This window comes from Pseudophryne corroboree, chromosome 6, assembly GCF_028390025.1.
Source record: "Pseudophryne corroboree isolate aPseCor3 chromosome 6, aPseCor3.hap2, whole genome shotgun sequence".
In the NCBI taxonomy this organism is placed as follows: Eukaryota; Metazoa; Chordata; class Amphibia; order Anura; family Myobatrachidae; genus Pseudophryne; species Pseudophryne corroboree.
In genome coordinates, this window is record NC_086449.1 from 828115808 (window position 1) to 828141040 (window position 25233).

The 25233-nt window shown below is 46.1% G+C and overlaps 1 protein-coding gene across 3 annotated transcripts in view; it reads left to right on the top strand.

The window, feature by feature from the left end:
* The window catches only part of ADA2 (adenosine deaminase 2), a 78514-nt gene that overhangs the window by 22559 nt on the left and 30722 nt on the right, over positions 1-25233 (top strand). Inside the window, exon 1 of one of the 3 annotated variants that reach the window (XM_063929319.1) lies at positions 22373-22492. The exons of the other annotated variants lie outside the window; for them this stretch is intronic. The gene's annotated coding sequence lies outside the window, so the exon portion shown is untranslated. Of the gene's footprint in view, positions 1-22372; positions 22493-25233 lie in introns of those variants that run through there. 3 annotated transcript variants of the gene reach the window in all.

Sequence of the window (25233 nt, forward strand, 5' to 3'; positions counted from 1 at the left end):
TCATAGGTCGACGGAGGAGGATTGGAGGGCAGGTCTGACAGTTAGGGCAGACAGTTGCCAGATAGTTATGACGGAGGTGCAGTGCCTGGGGCACCATGTGGGAGGAGACAGGGGTAGGCCCAAACCAGAGGGGGTGGAGGCAACCAGAGGCTGTCCCCGTCCCACATCACCCAGACCGGTACTGACCTTAGAACCTGTAAGGCCCTACGGACATGTTGTCATTGACTTTAGTCCTGTAGTGAACCCCTTGACAGAGATGGCTAGGAAGGGCATTCCCAAGTCAGTGGACTTTGCACCCGCTTGCGAGTTGGCATTCCAGTCATTAAAGGAGGCTCGGGTACCCGCTCCAGTGCTGATGGCGCACATTCTTGACCAGGACTGTGTGTTACGAACTATTGCGCCACTGCACGGACTGGGAGCAGTACCGAGCCAGAAAGAGCCATATGGGCAGGAGCACCCTGTGGCCTGGTTGAGCAGTATACTGCTATTGTGGGAGGTGGGGTATGCCACTATTGGGACACCGTGGGTGGCACTTGTTTGTAACCGGCCCCCCACCGTGGTGACTTACCACCTACCTGTTAGGTGGCTGCAACCTACCTTGGGGGAATTGGACAGACTTTTGTGGTGGAGCCTTGAACTTGGACTTCAGGTGGACTATTTGAACATTGTGCACCCACGAAGAGAGGCCCACTACACTATGGATGAACTGTCTAGGCCAGAGCCTATACCCCCCAGGTAGCGTCCCCTTCACCCCAACGGACTGCGGGACCAGGACCCAAATCGTTGGGACAAGGGTCCCTGGTTGACCCGCTTGAATGGAGGGGGAGGAGTGTGGCCGGAGAGGCCCAGCCACGAGGCAAATGGCCGCCGCGGCGCTGAAGGGGTTAACCCCCTAGTGCCCGGCGCCTTTTGAAAGGACAAAGGGCGCTTGGCGCCAGATTTAAAAATGCTGTGGGCGCTAGGCGCCATGTTTATAAAATGTACCATAAGACTGTTTAAAAATATATTTCAATGTGCCGTGGTCCCGGACCCCTCCGGAGACCACGGCAGTGAGGACAGCCCCCGGCGCGCTCAGCTGAGTGTGCGTGCCGGGGAAGAGGGAGCCGCTGACCACCGGAGTCCGGGAGCTCCGCTCCCGGCAGCGGTCGGTGCAGCCCCGGGCGCACTGGAGTGTGCGCGCCGGGGAGAAGGGAGAAGGGTGAGCGCTGCAGCTGGGAGCTCTGCTCCCGCTGCAGTGCTCTCTGTGTGTGCCGCCTCAGCCCAGCACGGGTGGCCAGCCGCGGCAGCCGGGACGAACGTCCCGGGCTGCCGGGTGGCAAGGGGGGTGCACCGCACACGGGGACCGGGCTAGCCGGCTCCCTAGCGGCGTGGGTGCAATTAGGCTGGCGAGCAGGCTGATGAGCGCTGGGGTCCGGGAGCTACGCTCCCGGTGCCTCAGCGCTGCAACAGAGCCAGAGTCACGGCGGCCGGGACAAGTGTCCCGGGCCGCCGGGCTTCAGTACAGGGGGGTGCGCCGCTGCGTGCGGCGAGGCCACTGAGTAGTGCCACACTGGGGGGACAGGGAGAGCCAGCTCCCTGGACCCCAGTGGCAGGCAGGCAGGCTGGAGGGTGGGGGAAGCCAGCCCCATACCTCCAGCACTGAGAGAGCCCTAGCAGCCAGGCTGCAGGGCTAGGGGAGCCAGAACAGACAGGGTCCTAGCAGCCAGGCTGCAGGACTAGGACAGTATTCCACAAACCAGACATTGTGTAAAATAATATAAAGTACAGTGTGTTGTAAGGCACTGCAGTGCCTAGGTATGTGGAGCCTGTGCAGGCTCAGAGTGTATTTAAATGTATAAACATGTACAGTGTGATTTAAATGTAATGTATTTAAAGGTAAATTGCACTTGGGGGGCGTGGCCTGGCTGGCAACTGAGCTGGACGTGATCTGACTGAGCTCCCGAGTAAAAGCTCATAAAAACACCTTTTTCCCCCTCCACCTGCTCTACACGATCTTCCCTGGCGGCTTGGACCTTCACCTGACAAGCGGGCTGAGACGGAGGCGAGCTGCGGAATCGGGGGACGGAGTGTGCCGTCTCTGCGGGTTGCGGCCCTCCCGTTTAGCGGAAGCCGGGACCTAAATTTTGGAGGAGCTCCGGAGCGTTACTCGGACCATCTGGCGGGAGCCTGGGAGTGCCGCACTGTTCATCGGCTCATCGGAGCCTGCAGCCCTCCCTCTGTGCACCGCTCGGTCACCCGTCGGGCAGCTGAGCTGGATGCTGACAGCGGGGAGAGGCAGCAGAAGTGTGAGTAGCCCATAGCGGCGGCCATTTTATTTTCCTGACGGAGAGGCTGACGGGCGCCCAGGCACCTATACCTATACTTAGATACCAGGAGAGAGCTCCTTCCTTCTCCCCTACTCCTACCACATATATACCTGCTGAATAACTGAATAGCTACATCCTTCAAAAATACAGTGTGGAAACAGATGACTTACCCTCCATTCTCTGTGTTCCCTCCACTTTATTAAATAAGAGCTATAGTGCTTGCCAGCCATCCACTGTGACTTACTACCATCTAGTCACCCCCCCACCTCATCTTGTTTATACTGCATATGTATATACGGAGCGTAATATAGATCTTCATATCCCTGGAAGGACACTGCTGGCCGGGTCCTCCCGGTGAAGGGGATACCTGTGACTTTATACATAGGATAATTTAAAGGCTCCCACAGTAACACCTATTTGTTTTTTTTTTTCTTTTCTTTGGTTTGTTCTGTTTTGTTTTGTTGTTTTGTTTTTTGAGATAGCTTCCAGCTTCGGTTTTATGCGGTGAGCAGCCTCCCCGCCTAGCTCCGGGGACACCCGGCTACTTACATCACAGCACAGCTAAATTTCAATCACATAAAATCAGCGACCTATATCGTTTTGCCTTACAGCCTTATGGACAAATTTTTGTCACCCGGCGCTACCATTAAACCGGCGCCCATTACGCCAATAGGACGCCAGGAGAAACGTAGAGCCGCGTCAGAAATGGCGCCTGGTATTACAACACCACCGGCATCGCCGGCATCGAAAAAAGCTGCGGCAACGCAACCTTTTACAGATTTACCTCAGGTCAGTCGTCCTTCGGACTCACCTATTACCTTTGCTGATCTTACGGATGCTATCACTCAAGCAATGGCACCTCTGTTGGCACGGGCAGTATCTGACATAACCTCTCAACTGCACCAACTATCACAAAAGGTACAAGTAAATGAAAATAGAATTGGCGGTCTTGCTCATGATATGTCTGAAGTTCAGGGTCGCATAGTGCGCCTAGAAAAAGAAAATTACCAACTATGGAACAAGCTAGATGACGCAGAAAATAGATCTAGAAGAAATAATATACGCCTGGTGGGCCTACCGGAAACAGTCACGGGGCCCGAATTGGTGACTTTTGTGCAAACAACATTACCCTCTATTTTGGGCATCTCCGATGTCTGCAAAGACCTTGTGATAGAGAGAGTTCATAGGATTGGCCCTCCTCAACGTTCATCAGATAACCGCCCTCGGGTAACGATCTTCAGATGTCTTAATTACCTGCATAGAATGGCTTTTTGGACAGCTTCTAGGAAGCTTAAACAAATCCAATGGGAAAATAATCGCCTCTACATTTTTCAAGACTTTTCAGCAGAACTGACCCGTGCTAGGAAGGCTTTCACTCCAGTCTGTTCTAGGCTTGTAAAAGACAAACGTAAATTCTCATTACTCTACCCAGCTAAATTACGTATTTATATGGGCGACTCTCATCTGGATTTTACCTCCTCTGAAGACGCCATGGCGTATCTAACTGAAGACCTTTCTGTAGAACAGGAGGACATTTCAGACGCATCAGAAATTGCGCAACCTTGAAGCCATGGATGGCTATATAGGTCATCGTTTTACGGTTATACATTCCTAATATATACGATATGATTATATGTATAATTTCCCTGTCTTAAGCTCTGTCTCATATACGATTTGCTCTGGAATTCCATTGTGGAATCTATAACTCAGGATAACAAGCTGTGGACAAACTCGTGATACAAGGTTGCGCTTCTATATATATATATACATGGACATTTTCAAGTAACTATATAGTCTAATGTGTTCTTTAGTATTCCTCCTGCTAGCATCTTGGCTAATTAGCAGATTTTTGTTACTGTTCAATTTTAGTCTTACTACGAATGGGCCAACAATTTCATAGGTGTCATATATTGTACATCCCACATATTTTGTAATTTTTATTTTTTCTCTTGGTCGCTTAGATAGTGAAGTAGTCGCGGTAGAACCGGTAGCGCCTTTACCGTACCATGTTCATTCTCTATTATGTTCAATTTTCTTATATCCCACTTATACTGGAAGTTAGGTTTGTAGATCCAAACTTCTCATATTACAATTTATTATTATTGTGTAGATATTCCCTCTGCCCCTCCCTACCCTCTCCCCATTTCCTTGCAGCAACTCCTTCGACTGATGTGGCGATCGATATAGCTCCGACTCTGCAGTACATCTCCTCTTGGATCATCAATGGCTGAGATCAGGATTGGCACACTCAACGTGAGAGGTATCAAAACCCCGGCGAAACGCCGTAAAGTTTTGTTGTATCTATCTAGATCAGACATTGATTTTGCACTTATTCAAGAAACTCACTTGACCCAAGTAGAATCACAGAAACTACAGACACTAGGTTGGTCACTAATAGCAGCCGCCCCCTTTAACTCAAAGTCTCGAGGTGTAGCTCTATTAGCTAGACGCCAACTTAAGATTAACCTCGCATATACTGACTTAGACCCGCAGGGGCGTTTCCTAATAGTTCAATTGGTTCTGGAAAATTACCCGCTTACTTTCTGCTCGGTATATGCTCCGAATCAATACGACAAGATTTTTTTCCAGAACTTAATAACCAAACTGACCCCTTTTTGCTCGGATAATCTTATTGTATGTGGGGATTTTAATCTTGTTTCATCCTTAGTCCTGGATCGCCCTCACCCCTCCCACACTTCACATAAACTCCCGAAATATGGAATGCAGCACTTCTTCAAAACTTTACAATTGATTGATATTTGGCGGGCCTTGTTCCCTACTGACAAAGATTTCTCTTGCCACTCTTCTACTCATAATACATTTTCACGTATAGACTATGTCTCTATATCGTACAAATTATTTCCACAGGTCACCTCTTCTCATATTGAACCAATAATTATCTCTGATCATGCTCTGGTATGGTTCTCATTAAAGCTGAGATATAACTCCCCCCCAACACATCACTGGAGATTTCCATCTCATCTGATTACCTCTACTAAATTTCGCGATATGTTACACGGGAAATGGGACTCCTATTACTTTTGCAACGAATTACATTCGGTAGAAAACCCCCCTCTATTCTGGCAGGCAGCTAAATCCGTCCTTCGGGGAGACATAATATCGTATACTTCAGCTTTAAAAAAGAAATATGCTCAATCTTATTTGGAAATGCAACAATCCTTGTCGGATGCCTTCCAAGTTTTTAAAACTAATCCTACTCCACTTAATAAGCAAACATACTCTACTCTGAAATTGCAGTTTGACGAATTTCTTTCAGCTATGGGAGATAAGTACAAATTTAATGTAGATTTCCGCTTCCATAGATTCGGAAATAAAACTGGGAAACTATTGACAAATTTATTGAAGGGCTCTTCGAATCCCATGATAGTTCATCCTTTAAGACTCCCTGATGACTCCCTTACTACAGACCCTATGCAAATAACTGAAATCATGAGGTCATATTATGAGTCTTTATATTCCGACTCTGAGGTCATTGATCAAACAATTTCAAAGTTTCCTCTACCCACAAATTCATCTCCATCTATGTCTTCCTCCCTACATAACTTAGATGATACAAACACTTGGATATTTCCAAGCTTACCACAGGTTCCTTCTGAATATGTCACATTACTATCTAAGCCAATTACCCTGAGAGAAGTTAGAGAGGTAATTCAACATCTTAAAAGTAATAAGGCACCTGGACCCGATGGCCTCACTAATGAATTTTACAAGCTCCTTATAGACAAAATAGATGTTCATTTACTAGCTCTATATAACTCTATTATAGAGTCTAATTCTTTGCCTTTACATTTTAACTCAGCTATCATTAAGGTTCTGTTAAAACCCGGACGAGATAATGCATCTCCTGGCTCATATCGCCCTCTATCTCTCCTGAATGTAGATTTTAAAATATTTACAAAGATTCTTGCAGAGCGCCTCAAACATTCCCTCCCATCTGTAATTCATTCTGATCAAACAGGTTTTATTTGGGGACGTCATTCGGTCACAAATGTTCGTAAAGTATTATCCGTCATATTACATTGCTCCCAACAATCCTCATTAGATCAAAAAGCAGTATTAGCCTTAGATGCCGAGAAGGCGTTTGATCTTATCACCTGGCCTCACCTTTTCCAATCACTACGTAAGTTTGGTTATCCCCCGTCTTTTATTAGTATTATAAATACATTATATTCCTCTCCAAAATCTCAACTCCACTGTAATGGCCATCTCTCTCAACCCTTTGTTATTTGTAAAGGCACCCGCCAAGGATGTCCCCTTTCACCCCTGCTTTTTGCACTCGCCATTGAACCCCTTGCAGTCGCAATCCGTAACTCGTCTTCGATCAAAGGCGTAGCCATCAACGACGTGGAACTGAAATTAGCCTTATACGCTGACGATTTACTTTTGTTCGTATCAAATCCCTCATCATCTCTCCCCTCATTGTTATCCTTGATTGAAAATTTTGGCAGGCAGGCCGGTTTTAAAATCAATACTTCAAAATCTGAAATACTCACCCTTTCTTCTTCTCTCGCTAACCCTACCCAATCGTCTTTACAAGAATTTCCAGCATCAGTGTATAAAAACCATATAAAGTATTTGGGTTTAAATATTCCATCAGATATTACCCAGCTTTATAAATTAAATTATGCTCCTACATTTATAAAAATATCTTCTTTATATGAGAACTGGATGAACCTCCCCCTATCTTTATTGGGACGAGTTGCTGTAGTAAAGACGATAATCTTCCCTAAGATATTTTACAAATTACAAATGTTACCCATCAGTTTAACTAAATCTGATTTGAAGCGCTTTGACCAACTTACTTCCCAATTTATTTGGAATAAAAAACGTCCCAGGATAGCATTCCACAAACTTCAAACCCATAGATCTAAAGGTGGGCTGTCGCTTCCTAATCTGTATCTATATTCTCTAGCTATACACTTTCGCTATATTACCGATTGGTTACTCGATAAGTCCTCCTATACTGATCTTCACGTAGACAAAGCATTACTATATCCTTACTCCCCCAGTGCTCTTATTCATACCAAAAAACGAGACATCCCTAAACTGATTTTACAAAATATGATGTTTACAGACACTTACAAGGCATGGCAATCAATCAACAGGAAACTCAAACGAGATCCTCAATCGTCCTCATTTATCTCAATTTGGGGTAATCTGGCATTCCCTCCTTCTATACATAATCCCGCTTTCTATGTTTGGCATTCCAAAGGATTGTCATTTACCTCACAAGTCTTTGACCCGGGGGGTGCATTGCGATCCTTCCAAGACCTACAATCCCTATTCAGTATACCCAAGCAAAACTTTTTTATGTATTTACAACTCAGACATTATGCCTTATCCCTAGATCACACTACACGTTTCGCACACTCAACTGATCCCCTTAACGCACTGCTTTCTCTAACGTTACGAGTTCCGTATTGTATTAGGTTTCTATACTCTTTGTTATCTCCGGAGAATGATAGCAAATCTTGGGAATCATTATGTAATACTTGGCACACAGACATTCCAGAAATTGTTTCGATTACCGATATAACTACACACTATCTCAACACTCTTAAATGTTTAAAATCTTCATATTTGCAAGAAGTACATATCAAAACTATACATAGAGCATATATTTCCCCTGCGCAGAGATTCCACATATGCCCGGAATCCTTATCCTCATGCCCAAAATGTCATAGCTCTAACGCATCATTTTTTCACTGCATTTTTGAGTGTAGAAAGATTAAAAAATTCTGGAACAAAATCTTGAATTACATAAATATTTTATTCCATGTATCCCTCCCTCTAGACCCTTTAGCATGTATTTGTACAAACTTTAAAAATTGGACTTCTAAATTTCCTATAACAAACTACATCCCTTTAATGACCATAATAGTAACCGTAGCAAAGAAAATTATTCTAATCCACTGGATATATCGGTCGTCTCCTTCGTTACAAGAAGTTAAAAATAAATTACTGCAACTTTTATATTTTGATAGGAAAGATACTCTGTCTGATGTAGATAAATGCATACAGAAATTTTACCAGAAATGGTCTCCATATATCGAATCGCTCAACTCGGAAACACAAAGACGCATTATGCAAGTTTTTGAAAACTCTGAATGGCAATTACTCCGTAACATAGCGAATTCTTAAATCTTATACCTCTCGCGTGGTTAATGGCCAGATTTGACTCTTTTAGAACCTAATTTGTATTGACGTATGGAGCTCTACCTATAAGATATTTTGTGAATTGCTGCTATATTCCCCTCCCCCCATCCTTTTCCTCCCCACTCTCTTAGATGTTTAGGAATGATACTATTTTGCTTTATTACTATGGATATTCACATTAAGGGTTCTTCGATAGTATACGTTTAATTTCAGAATCATTTTCATACGGCACCTGCTTACAACTCTGGTAATTATGATTGTCTGTGAAAATGATTTCTCTGAGCAGTATCAGAGATTTCTCAGGTTGCATTCTCTAATTTTAACTTGTAGAACACAGATATCCTTATATGCATATACGCTTCTTTGAATCCCTTTTATTGTTTAATTTTGAACCTGATTCTGTATTGTATTATTTGAAATTGTTTGCGTGGAACCTGTTTTCAATATTACAAAATTAAAAAATGTGTTTGAAAAAAAGGTAAATTGCACTTACTTGATTGTGTGTCCCAGGAGGGGGGAATCCATGGCTGTGCAGGCTGATGGATTCTCCCAGACCTTTTCCCCAAAAACGGAATGCTTTCCCATCCAGCCTCACATTTCTAAGGGGCACAGGGAGAAAGAGAAGCAGCTCAGCTATGAAACAAGCTGAGTGGTTTCTTGGAGCTCCATGGAGATCACCCGTAGTGGCCTCGAGACCTGGACCGGGGAGCCAGGCTGCCCAGCTCTGGAGCCCAAATCCAGGCTGCAGCCAGTGGGCTAGGTCCCGGGCAGGTTTCTGGAAGTCAGTTTAGGAGGGAAAACTTTCCCCCAGCCAGACTGAACGGCACCGGGGAGTATCCTGATTCTCCAAGATGGGAGAGTCAAAGGAGACCGACCACTCCCCACTGTCCATAAGGGACAATGTTAGATGTGCATGTGACCAAGGCATGCACAGCTCATGGGTAAACATTGATTGGTTGTGCACCACAGGGCGGGCTTACCCCCTGTGGTAAGGGGTCTTGGAGAGGGATAAAAGGAGGGCAGTTGGCCCATAGGAGGGTGTATTATTCCATCTTATTCTGCTGAAAACATCTGATTGTATGCTGTTACCCCTAGCAATAGGGAGGAGCCTTTTTAAAGGTTATTGAGCAATAAACATCTTTGCCTCAAGAAGACTGCTTCATCTTGTGACCAACAGGGTTAGGCCAAACCTAGCCCCGTCCTCCGGCTGTCCAGGGAAGTATCTAGCGTCTCCAAGCTCCGCCTTCCGCCAGCTACCGGTAGAGGCCTAGCAAGTGGCTAGTGGGGATTCGTCAGCACCACACAGCTGTGGTAAGGCAGTGCGTCGGCACATACTGAGCAGAACCGTGGTTCCAAACGCCACGGCAGGTTAGGAGTTTGGTGGTGGCAGCGAGAACCCGCCCACAGCGCAGTGGGTGGAGTCAGTAACAGGCGGTTACTGACGGTAAGCGGGAATCCCCTATGTGGTCAGGCCTCGTGCGGCTTGACCTTCCAGTCTGTGCGCAGTCAACGGGACGCGAAAGCGGCGAGTGCTTTCGTACGGTACCGTCCTGTCACAATGCCATTAGTAATATAGGGTCTATTTCATGTTTGTATGTGCATGCAATTGCAAGTGTGATTCTGTAGGCTACGGAATTGGTGATGCTAGCAAGTGAAACTGCCGCTCAGATATGAATAGAGACATCCACCGCACTCATCACAAGCTCAGTCACAATTGCATACACATTAGCAGACTATGGGGCTAATTCAGTAAGGATCGTAAAAACTACAAATTTTCAAAAACTGCGAACAATCGCAATATTGCGAAAACACGCCCAAACGGAAAATCTGCATCACTAATTTAATGTTACAAAAAAAAAGGTGGACTTGTCAAATTTGCTAATTTTGCGATATGATTTAAAATCTGCATTGTTTGCAAAAAAACTTAGTCGCATTTTTTGCGTAAAGGTTTCTGATGTTACAATTTAACATCAGCCACACATAACATTGAGCCCAGTGCCGTAACTAGACATTTTAGCGCTGTGTGCAAGAAACGGCATTGGCGCCTCCCCACCTTAACGTATACAGGCGGAAGTGCGTGGCGTAGGCGCGCGCAAACAATATAGGGGCGTGGCTTCACGGGAAAGGGGTGTGGCCACAAAATAATACCAATTCGTATAATGATGCACAGTAGTCTCCATTATTCAAATTACACCGCACAGTAGCGCCACTACACCAGGTAGAGCTGCTTTTTCACATTACGGCAGACAGCGTCCCCTTTTTACACATTACGGCAGACAGCATCCCCTCTTTACACATTACAGCAGACAGCATCCCCTCTTTACACATTACGGCAGACAGCGTCCCCTTTTTTATACATTACGGCAGACAGCGTCCTCTTTTTATACATTAAGGCAGACAGCATCCCCTTTTTACACATTACGACAGACAGCGTCCCCTTTTACACATTACGGCAGACAGCGTCCCCCTTTTACACATCACGGCAGACAGCGTCCCCCTTTTTGATGAGGGCAGGGATGCTGAAGGTGCAGATACAGGGAGGGTGAGGGCTGGGACGCTGAGGGAGGAGTAACAGGGAGGGTGAGGAAAGGGGCACTCAGGGAGAGTTACAGGGAGGTTATAGGTGCTGGGCGGGAGATACAGGGACATAACACTTAAAATATGTTTGCAAGTATATACACATGATAAGTTACAATGTAACTTATAATGTGTATATACTTCCAAACATATTTTATCCGGCACTGAGTTACATACGTGGCTCAAAATCAAACTCCCCCCCCCACCCCCCTTTCCCCCCCAGTCCCCAGTCGAATCACATATAACAATTACCTGGCAGGCATCCTAGGACTGACAGGAGGCGGCTACAGGAGAGAGCGCTCATGTGGAGAGCCTTGGAACAGGAGGGGAGAGCGCACCACAGGTTCGGGAGAGAGCTTCATAAAAAAAAGCTGGCGCAGGGGAGGAGACGGCGGGATGCGGTAAAGGAGGAGGGCGCACACAGCCTGGCGTCTTCACATCACGTGCGGACGGGTTCCTATTAGGCAGGGGTAGGCGGAGCGCAGGACCGGCAGCTGTATCGGCTGTCAGTGGGGAGCACATTGCCGCACCACAGATCGGTAATAGAGATCCGATCTGTGGCGGGTGGCAGAGGGCCCTTTCAGACAGCCTCCTCAGGGACGGGCAGTGGGAGCGCAGCCAGGGGGAATATGCGCTCTAACTAGGTGTGCGCTGTGGGCAATGCCCCTTCAGCACACACCTAGTTACGGCGCTGATTGAGCCAACCATGCCTACTGACAGGATGCGTCGAACAACAAGACGAGCTACTTCCGCTGGTGAATCCACAAATGCAGGCGGAAAAAAGGAAAAGAAATTAGTTTTTTTTTATGTTGAAAGTTTACATACATGACATATTAATGTTTATTTGTTATTATTAACATTCCTTATGTTATTGTTTAATGTGAAAATATTTAACAAAAAAAAAATGTACATAATTAAAATGTCCACAAAATCACAATTATTGTGGTGATGTTATTGAACATAAGTTTCTTTGTCAAGGAGAAAAAAAACAAAAACAAAAAACGTACACATGTATGTGGGTATGACTTTTGAAGATAATAATTGTTGTTTTAAATCATAAAAAACTCAGCTTTTAAACAAAAAGCCTTTAACAAAACAAAAAAAACACAAAAAAACTTGCTTGTAAATGTTATTGTACGTTTGTAGGAAAACAAGTGTGTTCTTGACAAACCTGCATTGTTATTAACTTAAAGAATTATTAGGTTACTACCATATATTTTAGAGTAATACATGTGATAAATAGTTTAAAGCTCCCTTAAGGGCCCCATACACTAGAATGATATATCTTAGGCTGAAGTCGGAGGCCATTTCCCTTGAACTCTCCCGGGAGCTTCCTGGGACTGGTTCCAAACGATTCCATACGATTTGGTACATTTTGCATGCGATATATCGTATGCGATCCCAGCCATGTCTGCGGGAACCGACATATCACGAGTGCAGCACGATCTAGGGAAGCCGATCCGACCCTCGTGGGAACGCGCATCGGATCGGAAACGCATCCAAAATGCCCGATTTCACCAATATATCGGTCTGAATGCCCGAAATTGCATGAAATCGGACATTATCGTTCTAGTGTATGGGGCCCTTTACATGTTGTTAAGTTTCAATGCAGCTGAATAAACTGCATTGTGGTCAGCAGTGTGAGCTGCTTCAGCTGGGTGTAATGAAGCAATGATTGCAGTATACATCCAACATTCTACAACTGAGGTCAGGTTTAGTAGATGTTAAGGTAGACCTGCAGCTACTCAGAAAGTGCACACCATAAATTTGCATTCAGTTGCAAAAAATGCCTATGCCCCACCTATCTAAAATCTGCATACACCCACAACATGCCCCTGCTCGTAGTTTTTACGAGTCCAGCCCTTTAGTACGCCCCCTACACGCCTAGTTTTCGTAGTGTATACGCAGTTTTTGCTACGTCTCAGAAGTTGTATTTTTTTGCTCAGATTTTACTGCATGCATGACCGTTGTGTGGGTATTTTCGCAATTTTTACGATTTTTGCAGTTTAGCATTCCTTGTTGAATTAGGCCCTATATGCAAATACGGAGAACCCCGAGGCTAAGGGTTGGTCTATGGCTACGCAGACTGGACGCAGCAATAGCAATTCAGATGCCATGTATTTGCACATACGACCATGTAGCTATCACACATCGCAGCACATGCGCAATTTACTGATAATCGCTCCCTTGCGTGAACATCGGCCATTGTGTACAAACATGAATCAGGCCGATATGTGTAATTAAAGATCAGTTTTGTGCCTTGTAGGGACATGCGCAAAATGTTTCCAAATATATACTAAATAGATTTAACACATTTTAGTCTGTCAACACAAAATAAAATTATATAGTGAAAACCACAGTATACCTATTCACCAGCTGTGCACAGCAAACATATAAAAAGTTCTATAAAAGCAATACTTATGGGTCAATCCAATTAGGTGCGACATGTTTTATGAAACTCGCAGACAGTTGCATGAATGCGCGCTCCTGGGAATTCTCCAATCCAATTGAAAATGCCTGTTCGCGGTCCTCGCAGCAGGGGGTTTGCGAATTGTCAGCCATATGTAATGTGGGAGAAGTGCATGAAAAAGTGCACCCCCAAAAAGAACATTTTAGTTTGCAGAATCATACAGAAGGCTGTTAGTGGGTAGATTTGTAAACTGTGTTAAATGGCCGTTTCGTGCTTTTTAAAAAAAAAAATTATAAAAAGCTAACTTTTTTCATTTACTTGACATGGAAAAAAAAAAAGAATAAATAAATAAATAAATAAATAAAAATAAGTAGGAAAAAAGATGCTTTAGGAGTACTTTGAGGAGAATAAAAAAATGTAAAAAAAAACTCCCAAAAGCAATTATAAAAAATAAATAAATACTGTAATTAAATTTGGGGTGCATAAAACAATGACAAAGCTGATTTGGGGATAATTTGTGGCCATTTTTTTAAACCTCAAACAATGCATACCTCCCAACATGACCCTCTCCAAGAGGGACAGAATGCTCTGCTCCTGGACTTCCCTCTTAATGTATGATTGCATCACCTTTGCTGTAACACCTTTCTTATCCATTCACCTGTTCAAAACAGGTGCCGGCAATCACACATTAAGAGAAAAGTCCAGAAGCAGAGCATTCTGTCCCTCCTGGAGAGGGTCATGTTGGGAGGTATGCAATGTCATGGAATTATTGGACTAATAAAGCTATTTGGAAACCTCCTAATTGCCTAATTAGTCATGAGAGGGTGTCCAAGGGGTTCCACATAGGGGTATATGCAATTGCGGTCGAATTCCCGAAAATGTCGAAAAACGGGACATTTTCGCCCCAAAAAAAATTCGACAATGCAATTCAGTACTTTTCGTCAAAAAAACGGACTTTCCAAATTCGACTTTTTGAAATTCGACATTTGTCAAATTCGACATTTCTGCAATGGTACAAATGCGGCAATTCGACAAAAGTATATTCAATTGAAGATTGTAAATTCGACAACAGTGCTTTTAGACAGTAAATTCGTCATTTTCAATCCGCCACACTTTGCTGGCGGAATCTAATAAAAAAAATTAAAAACATGTTTTTTTGTGTTTTTTTATTGGTAATAGCATATCTATTTATATTAGAAGGGATTAGGTACTTGGTTTGTCTATTTTGGAGGCACAAGTATTATTTATATATTTTTAAAAATATTATTATTATTATTTTTTTTTTTTTATGGAATGGTAAAAATCTGGAAAAAAAAATGCGTGGGGTCCCCCCTCCTAAGCATAACCAGCCTCGGGCTCTTCGAGCCGGTCCTGGTTCTAAAAATCCGGGGGGAAAACTGACAGGGGATCCCCCGTATTTTTAAAACCAGCACCGGGCTCTGCGCCTGGTGCTGGTGCAAAAAATACGGGGGACAAAAAGCGTAGGGGTCCCCCATATTTTTTACACCAGCATCGGGCTCCACTAGCTGGGTAGATAATGCCACAGCCGGGGGTCACTATTATACAGCGCCCTGCAGCCGTGGCATTAAATACCCAACTAGTCACCCCTGGCCGGGGTACCCTGGAGGAGTGGGGACCCCTTCAATCAAGGGGTCCCCCCCCTCCAGCCACCCAAGGGCCAGGGGTGAAGCCCGAGGCTGTCCCCCCCATCCAAGGGCTGCGGATGGGGGGCTGATAGCCTTTTGAAAAATGAAAGAATATTGTTTCTCTAACGTCCTAAGTGGATGCTGGGGACTCCGTAAGGACCATGGGGATTAGCGGCTCCGCAGGAGACTGGGCACAACTAAAGAAAGCTTTAGGACTAACTGGTGTGCACTGGCTCCTCCCACTAAGACCCTCCTCCAGACCTCAGTTAGATTCTTGTGCCCGGCTGAGCTGGATGCACACTAGGGGCTCTCCTGAGCTCCTAGAAAGAAAGTATATTTAGGTTTTTTATTTTACAGTGAGATCTGCTGGCAACAGACTCACTGCAGCGAGGGACTAAGGGGAGAATAAGCGAACCTACCTAACAGGTGGTAGTTTGGGCTTCTTAGGCTACTGGACACCATTAGCTCCAGAGGGATCGACCGCAGGACCCGACCTTGGTGTTCGTTCCCGGAGCCGCGCCGCCGTCCCCCTTACAGAGCCAGAAGCATGAAGAGTCCGGAAAATCGGCGGCAGAAGACTTCGGTCTTCACCAAGGTAGCGCACAGCACAGACAACATCACGGCGGTCGCTCATGTAAACCGACAGGGCGGCACAAGAAGCAGGATGGCGATAGCAGAAGCCACAAGGATTCTCCGATGGGCGGAAAATCATGTGTTAGCACTGTCAGCAGTGTTCATTCCCGGAGTGGACAACTGAGAAGCAGACTTTCTCAGCAGACACGACCTCCACCCGGGAGAGTGGGGACTTCATCCAGAAGTCTTCCAAATGATTGTACACCGTGGGGAAAGGCCACAGGTGGACAGGATGGCGTCCCGCCTCAACAAAAAGCTACAAAGATATTGCGCCAGGTCAAGGGACCCTCAGGCGATAGCTGTGGACGCTCTGGTAACACCGTGGGTGTACCAGTCGGTTTATGTGTTCCCTTCTCTGCCTCTCATACCCAGGGTAATGAGAATAATAAGAAGGAGAGGAGTAAGAACTATACTCATTGTTCCGGGTGGCCAAGAAGAGCTTGGTACCCAGAACTCCAAGAAATGATCTCAGAGGACCCATGGCCTCTGCCGCTCAGACAGGACCTGCTGCAGCAGGGGGCCTGTCTGTTCCAAGACGTACCGCGGCTGCGTTTGACGGCATGGCGGTTGAACGCCGGATCCTGAAGGAAAAAGGCATTCCGGAGGAAGTTATCCCTATGCTATTTAAAGCTAGGAAAGAAGTGAACGCAAACCATTATCACCGCATATGGCGGAAATATGTTGCGTGCTGTGAGGCCAGTAAGGCCCCAAAGGAGGAATTTCAGCTAGGTCGATTTCTGCACTTCCTACAAGTCAGAGGTGACTATGGGCCTAAAATTGGGTTCCATTAAGGTCCAGATTTCGGCTCTATCGATTTTCTTCCAAAATAGAACTGGCTTCACTGCCTGAAGTTCAGACTTTTGTTAAGGGAGTGCTGCATAGTCAGCCCTCGTTTGTGCCTCCAGTGGCACCGTGGGATCTCAACGTAGTGTTGGATTTCCTGAAGTCGCATTGAGTTGAGCCACTTAAATCCGTGGAGCTACAATACCTCACGTGGAAAGTGGTCATGCTGTGGGCCTTGGCGTCGGCCAGGCGTGTATCAGAATTGGCGGCTTTGTCAAAAGCTCTTATCTGTATTTTATATGGATAAGGCGGAATTGAGGACTCGTTCCCAATTCCTTCCTAAGGTGGTAGCAGTTTTTCATGTGAACCAACCTATTGTGGTGCCTGCGGCTACTTGGGACTTGGAGGATTCCAAGTTTCTGGATGTAAGCAGGGCCCTGAAAAGTATATGTTTCCAGGACGGCTGGAGTCAGAAAGACTGACTCGCTATTTATCCTGTATGCACCCAACAAGCTGGGTGCTCCTGCTTCTAAGCAGACTATTGCTCGCTGGATCTGTAGCACGATTCAACTTGCACATTCTGCGGCTGGACTGCCGCACCCTAAATCTGTGAAAGCCCATTCCACGAGGAAAGTGGGCTCTTCTTGGGCGGCTGCCCGAGGGGTCTCGGCTTTACAAATTTGCAGAGCTGTTACTTGGTCGGGTTCAAACACTCTTGCAAGAGTCTACAAGTTTGATACCCTGGCTGAGGAGGACCTAGAGTTTGCTCATTCGGTGCTGCAGAGTCATCCGCACTCTCTCGCCCGTTTGGGAGCTTTGGTATAATCCCCATGGTCCTTACGGAGTCCCCAGCATCCACTTAGGACGTTAGAGAAAATAAGATTTTACTCACCGGTAAATCTATTTCTCGTAGTCCGTAGTGGATGCTGGGCGCCCATCCCAAGTGCGGATTGTCTGCAATACTTGTATATAGTTATTGCCTAACTAAAGGGTTATTGTTGAGCCATCTGTTGAGAGGCTCAGTTGTTATCATACTGTTAACTGGGTATAGTATCACGAGTTATACGGTGTGATTGGTGTGGCTGGTATGAGTCTTACCCGGGATTCAAAATCCTTCCTTATTGTGTCAGCTCTTCCGGGCACAGTATCTTAACTGAGGTCTGGAGGAGGGTCTTAGTGGGAGGAACCAGTGCACACCAGGTAGTCCTAAAGCTTTCTTTAGTTGTGCCCAGTCTCCTGCGGAGCCGCTAATCCCCATGGTCCTTACGGAGTCCCCAGCATCCACTACGGACTACGAGAAATAGATTTACCGGTGAGTAAAATCTTATTTTTTTCCAGTAGTACTACAAGTCCCAGCAAGCCTCCCCCGCAAGCTGGTACTTGGAGAACCACAAGTACCAGCATGCGGGAGAAAAACGGGCCCGCTGGTACCTGTAGTTCTACTGAAAAAAAAAATACTCAAATAAAAACAGGAGACACACACCGTGAGAGTAAAACTTTATTTCACACCTGCCAACACACACATACTTACCTATGTTGACACTCCGACACTGGCCACGACCCCCTCGTCAGTGAAGAATCCGGGGTACCTGCAAAAAAAATTATACTCACCAAAAACCAGAGTCCGGATCTTTTTTTATAATCCACGTACTTGTCAAAATAAAAAAACGAACACCCGGACCAGGAGGACTGAAAGGGGTCCCATGTTTACACATGGGACCCCTTTCCCCGAATGCAGAGACCCCACGTGACTCCTGTCACAGAAAGGTCCCTTCAGCTAATCAGGAAGCGCCACTTCGTGGCACTCACCTGATTGGCTCTGCGCGTCTGAGCTCAGACGCGCATTGCACAGCCCCCTCCATTACTTTCAATGGTGGGAACTTTGCGGTCAGCGGTGAGGTCACCCGCGGTCAGCGGCTGACCGCGGGTAACCCCACCGCTGACCGCAAAGTTCCCACCATTGAAACTAATGGAGGGAGCTGTGCGATGTGCTGTCTGCCAGCTCAGACGCGCATACAGCCAATCAGGAGAGTGCCACGAAGTGGCGCTTCCTGATTGGCTGAAGGGACCTTCTGTGACAGCCATCACGGGGGTCTCTGCATTCGGGGAAAGGGGTCCCATGTGTAAACATGGGACCCCTTTCAGTCCGTGTGGTCCGGGTATTCGTTTTTTTGTTTTGCCAAGTACGTGGATTACAAATCACAGGACACTGGATCAGGCGAGTATAATTTTATTCACAGGTACCCCAGATCGTCGGCGACATTGGAGACGTGGCAGTCGGCGGGTCAACATAGGTTAGTATGTATGTGTCGGCATGTATGAAATAAACTTTTACTTTCACGGTGTGTGTCTCCTGTTTTTATTTGGGTATTTTTTTCCCAGTAGAACTACAGGTACCAGCGGGCCCGTTTTTCCACCCGCATGCTGGTACTTGTGGTTCTTCAAGTACCAGCTTGCGGGGAGGCTTGCTGGGACTTGTAGTTCTTCTGAAAAAAAAATATTCTTTCATTTTACTCAAGGCTATCAGCCCCCCATCCGCAGCCCTTGGATGGGGGGGGACAGCCACGGGCTTCACCCCTGGCCCTTGGGTGGCTGGAGGGGGGGACCCCTTGATTGAAGGGGTCCCCACTCCTCCAGGGTACCCCGGCCAGGGGTGACTAGTTGGGTATTTAATGCCACGGCCGCAGGGCGCTGTATAAAAGTGACCCCCGGCTGTGGCATTATCTACCCATCTAGTGGAGCCCGATGCTGGTGTAAAAAATACGGGGGACCCCTACGCTTTTTGTCCCCCGTATTTTTTGCACCAGGCGCAGAGCCCGGTGCTGGTTTTAAAAATACGGGGGATCCCCTGTCAGTTTTCCCCCCGGATTTTTAGAACCAGGACTGGCTCGAAGAGCCCGAGGCTGGTTATGCTTAGGAGGGGGGACCCCACGCAATTTTTTTTCCGTTTATTTATCGTTTTTTCCAGTTTTTTGAACATTTTTCAAAATCTAATCAAAATCCGTCAAATCGGCCGTTTTTCGACAGTGGGGCTGTCGAATCCGTTTTTTATTGAATATGTAGAATTCCGGCACCCACCTGCCGGAATTCGACGGTCGAATTGTGTCGAATTAAAAAACGGGCGAAAAATTGCCGCGATTCGCAGGCAATTGCATATACTCCATAGTGTCCCAACATTTTACCCTTAAAATAAAAATTTTCTTACCATTTCTCACCCTCAGGGCGGGAGGTATTAAAATACATCGCTGCTCCTCGCCACCAACCGCAGCGATGCATCGTAATGCGGTGACAAGATGGCGATACCCTTGGCGGCGAAAACCTGGCAGCCGGGTCTTAGTACGTATGAAAATTCGGTAAAACCCCCAAAAACATCCCTTTAGTACATCCCGCCCTCAGTGAGGAGTAAATGGAAAAATGTGAGTTTACTGGTTCAATGCAAATTTCTAATTGGATTGCAAAATGCGAATTTGCAGAGAAAACGTCACTTCGCAACTCGCACCTAATGGGACTGACCCCTTAGAGTGCGATATGAATATACAGTTCTTTCTATTAGCTCTTCTGATATATTGCTTAAAAATGGTTCCACAAATGAGGATTCAGTCCCAAAGTTGCTAACGTGGCTGGTCCAGAATGGGCACCTGAATCGCTGTTTTATACAAGGAACTGACAGAGTTCAGGACCTTATTATTGCACCTATTGGCTACTGAGATAATGTGAACAAGCCAGTGTTGGACAAGGTTAGAGCAGCCTCTGGCAGCCAAGAGGGTAAAAGCGTGACCACAGCCTGCTTAGATATGCAGTAATGCTGACCTGCTGCCCTGCAATGTATAGCGATCCTCTAAACCGTGACAGTCGTATATGGTTTGCAAACCTACGAGGTAACATGCATTTATTCACTATTTCTACAATGGCGCTCCTTACGCCGGAATACCCTGTGCAGCTTAGCCGTTACTCCGCTCAGTGAGCGCTGTGGGTTCCGTTGCTCTTTCTGCCTGTGGGGCATATGTATTAAAGCTTGGAGAGAGATAAAGTGCCAAATTCAATTATCCGCAAAAGGCTGTTTTCTCGGTAAAAACGCAAATTTACTGCAAATCACAAAAAAGTGTCTATGTAATTGTCTGCAAAAATGGATTTGCGGTAGTTTTACTGGAATTTCAATTCACCACCTCTGGTAAAAAGTTGGGGAATAATCCCTATTTTAAGTAAAAAATACTGGATTTGGGGACTAATTCAGTAAGGATAGCAGATGATGCTAATTAGCAGGATTTGCAATCCTTTTGTTAGCATGCTGGGGGGCCGCCCATCGCAGGGCGAGGCCGCCCGGCATACTGACCGCCGCCTCCCCCCCCCTTCAACAAGCAGAAATTGCAAATGCATCGCAATTTCTGCTTGTTAGCAGACATAGATGATGCCTCCTGCCAACACAGCTTAGCGCGACATCACGCAGCCACCGCAGTCACCCCCCCGACACGCCCCCTTTCACGCCACACTGCCCCCGTTTGCGTCGCCCCCCAACGCTCCGTCTCTGCCCTGGAAATGGAGCGTTGCCGTTCCCCCGCCCCGCGACCGCCTCTGCCTGGGGTACAAGGTATGGGACAGGTATATTGGGGGTGCTTTATGAGGGGGACAAGTCTTTCACCGCTTGCAGGTGGGAGAAATTGGGTTTTTTTTTTTTTGTTTTTTTTACAAAGTGATGTACAATTACCCAAATATACAGTATACTATACCCATTTATACAGTATACTATACCCATTTATATGTACCCCCAATTTAATTTGAGCTCTTATTTTGATGAAATACACTTTCTATAATTTTTTCACTTAAAAAAAAAAAATGCATATAACAGCCTTGTTACCCAATGTAAGTACCCGAAATACTTTTATTATAACCAATAATTACCTTCTATAGCGTTATCTGATGCTAGTTTAGCTTGTTTGGGGGGGGGTACAGGCAGATCTGCCCACTTTTCACTGCCGGCAACAATATTTGCGATAATCCCGTTTTCGCAAATTTGCAATTGAATAGGCGAATCATGGATGCACGCATACCTGCGAAAAGCCCATTTTTGTGGCAAAAAAAGCAGCAGAAAATAGCAATCGCGGAAACTTACCTCGATTTTGTGGCTTATTGAATTTGGCCCAAAGAACCAACCAACCAGCTCCTAACTGTCATTTTTCAAACAGCTTGTAACATGGCAGTTAGGGTCTGATTGGCTGATACTTTATCTCTCGCCAAGGCTTAATATACAGGCCCCAAAGTGGAGAGAGATAAAGTCTCAGCCGGCCAGCTCCTGTCATGTTTCAAACACAGCCTGTAGCAGTTTTCTCTCTCTCCATTTTACCACTCTCCAAGGCTTAATACATCTGCCCCAAAGTCTGCTGCTACTGTACTCATTGCTAAACCTCTGCATATTCTGTGGCACCAATATCCTGAGCTGGAGTGTTATTCTCCCAGTACTATATCACAGGTTCTCAAACTCGGTCCTCATTACCCCACACAGTGCATGTTTTGCAGGTAACCCAGCAGGTGCACAGGTGTATTAATTACTCACTAACACATTTTAAAAGATCCACAGGTGCAGCTAATTATTTCACTTGCGATTCTGTAAGGAGACCTGCAAAACATGCCCTGTGTGGGGTCCTGAGGACTGAGTTTGAGAACCTGTGCTTTATATAATTGCATTTATGGGTGTCTGCAGAGATCTCTCCTCTGTCCCTCTGCGCTGCTGCCAGTGTCACGGAGTCCACAGTCTCTTACACGCAGGGACAGATTGTGGGCGTGCTCTGGGCTGCTGCCTATTGGTGGACCCTGGGACCAGCAGTGACGCTGGCCATAGGGGAGGGCAGGAGATGGCAGCTGTGAGAGGGTGTTTTGTCTGCTATCTGCTTCTTTCTCAGCTGTTGGAGAACTAAGAGGAGGAGGATCAGGAAGGATCAGGCACCAGCGGAGAAACACCACAGGTCTGTGACCCTCTGCATGCCGCCCCCTCCCCTAATATCCGCTTCTACATGAGTGGTGCCCACCTTGCACCCCACGGCTAAGCCTGCCACCTATGGCAAGGTAATCTCAGCTGTGCCAACTGTCAGCAGGCAGCTGGTTTCATTTAGGTCCCAAGCAGATTCACGCATGGACAAGTGACACCGGGGTTAAATTAATAGTCTGCGAACTAAAGGCATCGGCGGGTTCCTGGCGAGCCTGCCCGTTATTTTACAGTAGCGATCATTTAAACGGCAAAGAAGGTTGGTTTTGTCTTTTAGAAGATTGCTTCTAAAAACTTGTCAGTATCGCATGCACTGTGGGACTGGCGCAGAGCCCCGCACGCAGCGCCGATGTTCATGTAGTTCAGCGATTTTATTTTGCAAATGTGCGAACATTCCAAAAATCTCCTACAATGCCAGCGTTACGCAGAGAGTACACACAAAGGCGCTGCTGCAGTAGAGACCTGCGGTGTCAGGAATATTGGGGGTCATTCCGAGTTGATCGCTCGCTAGCTATTTTTTGCAGCGCTGCGATCAGATAGTCACCGCCCACGGGGGAGTGTATTTTCGCTTTGCAAGTGTGCGAACGCGTGTGCAGCCGAGCGGTACAAAAACATTTTGTGCAGTTTCTGAGTAGCTCTGAACTTACTCAGCCGCTGCAATCACTTCAGCCTGTCTGGTCCTGGAATTGACGTCAGACATCCGCCCTGCAAACGCTTGGACACGCCTGCGTTTTTCCAACCACTCCCAGAAAACGGTCAGTTGCCACCCACAAATGCCTTCTTCCTGTCAATCTCCTTGCGATCGGCTGTGCGAATGGATTCTTTGTTAAATCCATCGCCCGGCAACGATCCTCTGTGTACCCATACGACGCGCCTGTGCATTGCGGTGCATACGCAGTAGTGACCTGATCGCTGCGCTGCGAAAAGTTGCTAGCGAGCGATCAACTCGGAATGACCCCCAAAGGCGCTGCTGCAGTAGAGACCTGCGGTGTCAGAAATATTGTGGAAAAGTGATGAGTGTTTCTGGGCGGTAGCTACAGCAGAAATGCACAGCACCACTTCCGATGTTAGATGCAATGTTCTTCTTAAATATGATTTTAAAAAGGCACAGTGCTACGTCTCTGAATGTGCATGCAGGATATCATTCCCAGTATTAGCTCTTATTCAGTAGCGATGGCCGGATGCACAGCACCACTTCCTTGCTCTGATATAGGTGCAATGTTCAGCATGTGTTGCTGTAATGTATGGGTGGATAACGACACAGTACAACTTCCACTGCTGTGTATGCTGCATGTAATTGATAATAGGGGCGCACACAGATCGGGGAGTTAGGGGCTCATTTGTTAATACATGCGGTCGTCTCACAATTTTTACCTGTCTGTATGGAGGTATTTATATTGTTTTTTTCCTAATAATTATCTCTCCTATGTATGAAACATTTATGCAGGGACAGCGGCTGTGAGAACTCACAATCCCCGCAATTACGAGCCGACACAAACTAGGAGTCTTTTGCATTTTCTGACCGAGGCTGCGGTCCTGGGAGGATGCCTCTGGGATATATTACCTGTCCTGTTAGAATTCACCTTTTGTCTAACCCCTTACCTGCGCTGGGGCGCTGTACACTGCGCAATAAGGGGCTCATTTATCAACCAGTGATAAAACTCATTGTGAATGATTAAACTCGATGTGTATGATAAGTGGTGCTCCAGCCAATCAGCTCTTAACTGTCATTTTTCAAACCCAACCTGTGACATGGTAGTTAGGAGCTGATTGGCTGGTACTTTATTCCTGTATGAATGGTCGACAATGTTAAGGTCGACAGTCATTAGGTCGACCGCTATTGGTCGACAAATATGGTCGACACGTGAAAATGGTTGACCCATGAAAAGGTCGACATGGATTTTTGAACTGTTTTTGGTGTCATTTTTTTCCGTAACAGGAACCCCAATTAGTGTACCGCTTCCCCCTACATGGCTCGCATGTTACTATCCCAGTCGTAGTCCATGTGGATGGTAAAGTATAAAAAAAGTTAAAAATCGATTTATTTTTAAAAACCATGTCGACATTTTCATGTGTCGACCAATTTCATGCGTCGACCATTTGTCCATGTCAATGTTGACCAATAGTGGTTGAGCTAGTGAGTGTCGACCTTAACATTGTCGACCATCTGAACAGATACACTTTATCACCGTACAATTTATCACTTCACCAGGCTTAATAAATCTGCCCCACAGTGTTTTATCGCTCAGTGATAAACGAGCCGCACAGTCTGAGTTTTCTCTCCGCTCATTTACATGTAAATCAGGTTTACATATCAGCATATAACATGCACAGGTATGACTGTGTGATGCACGACGCAGAGCCCAGGCAGGAAAGGGTTAAATGTCTGTCGGCTCCCCTGCGTCCTGATTTATGTAACTATATATAATACATCAAAGTTCCTCTTTCCTCTCCTGAGCGAAAGTCGCTGAGCTGATGCCAAATCTGCCAGAAAAATCAGATAATCTCTCTTTTTAAAAACCAGTTCAATTATCCCTAAAATCACCATCAGTAAACCATCGCGAAATGTGCGTTGTACAAAAGCCATAGGTCAACTGCGCAAACATCCGCATAGCGTCCACCTCTGCTTCACGCCCTCATTCCCATCATCTATAATGTGTGTTTGCTGCTGTCCTCTGTCTGTAACTGGCTTACTTTAGGGATGCCCATTGTCTGTCGATG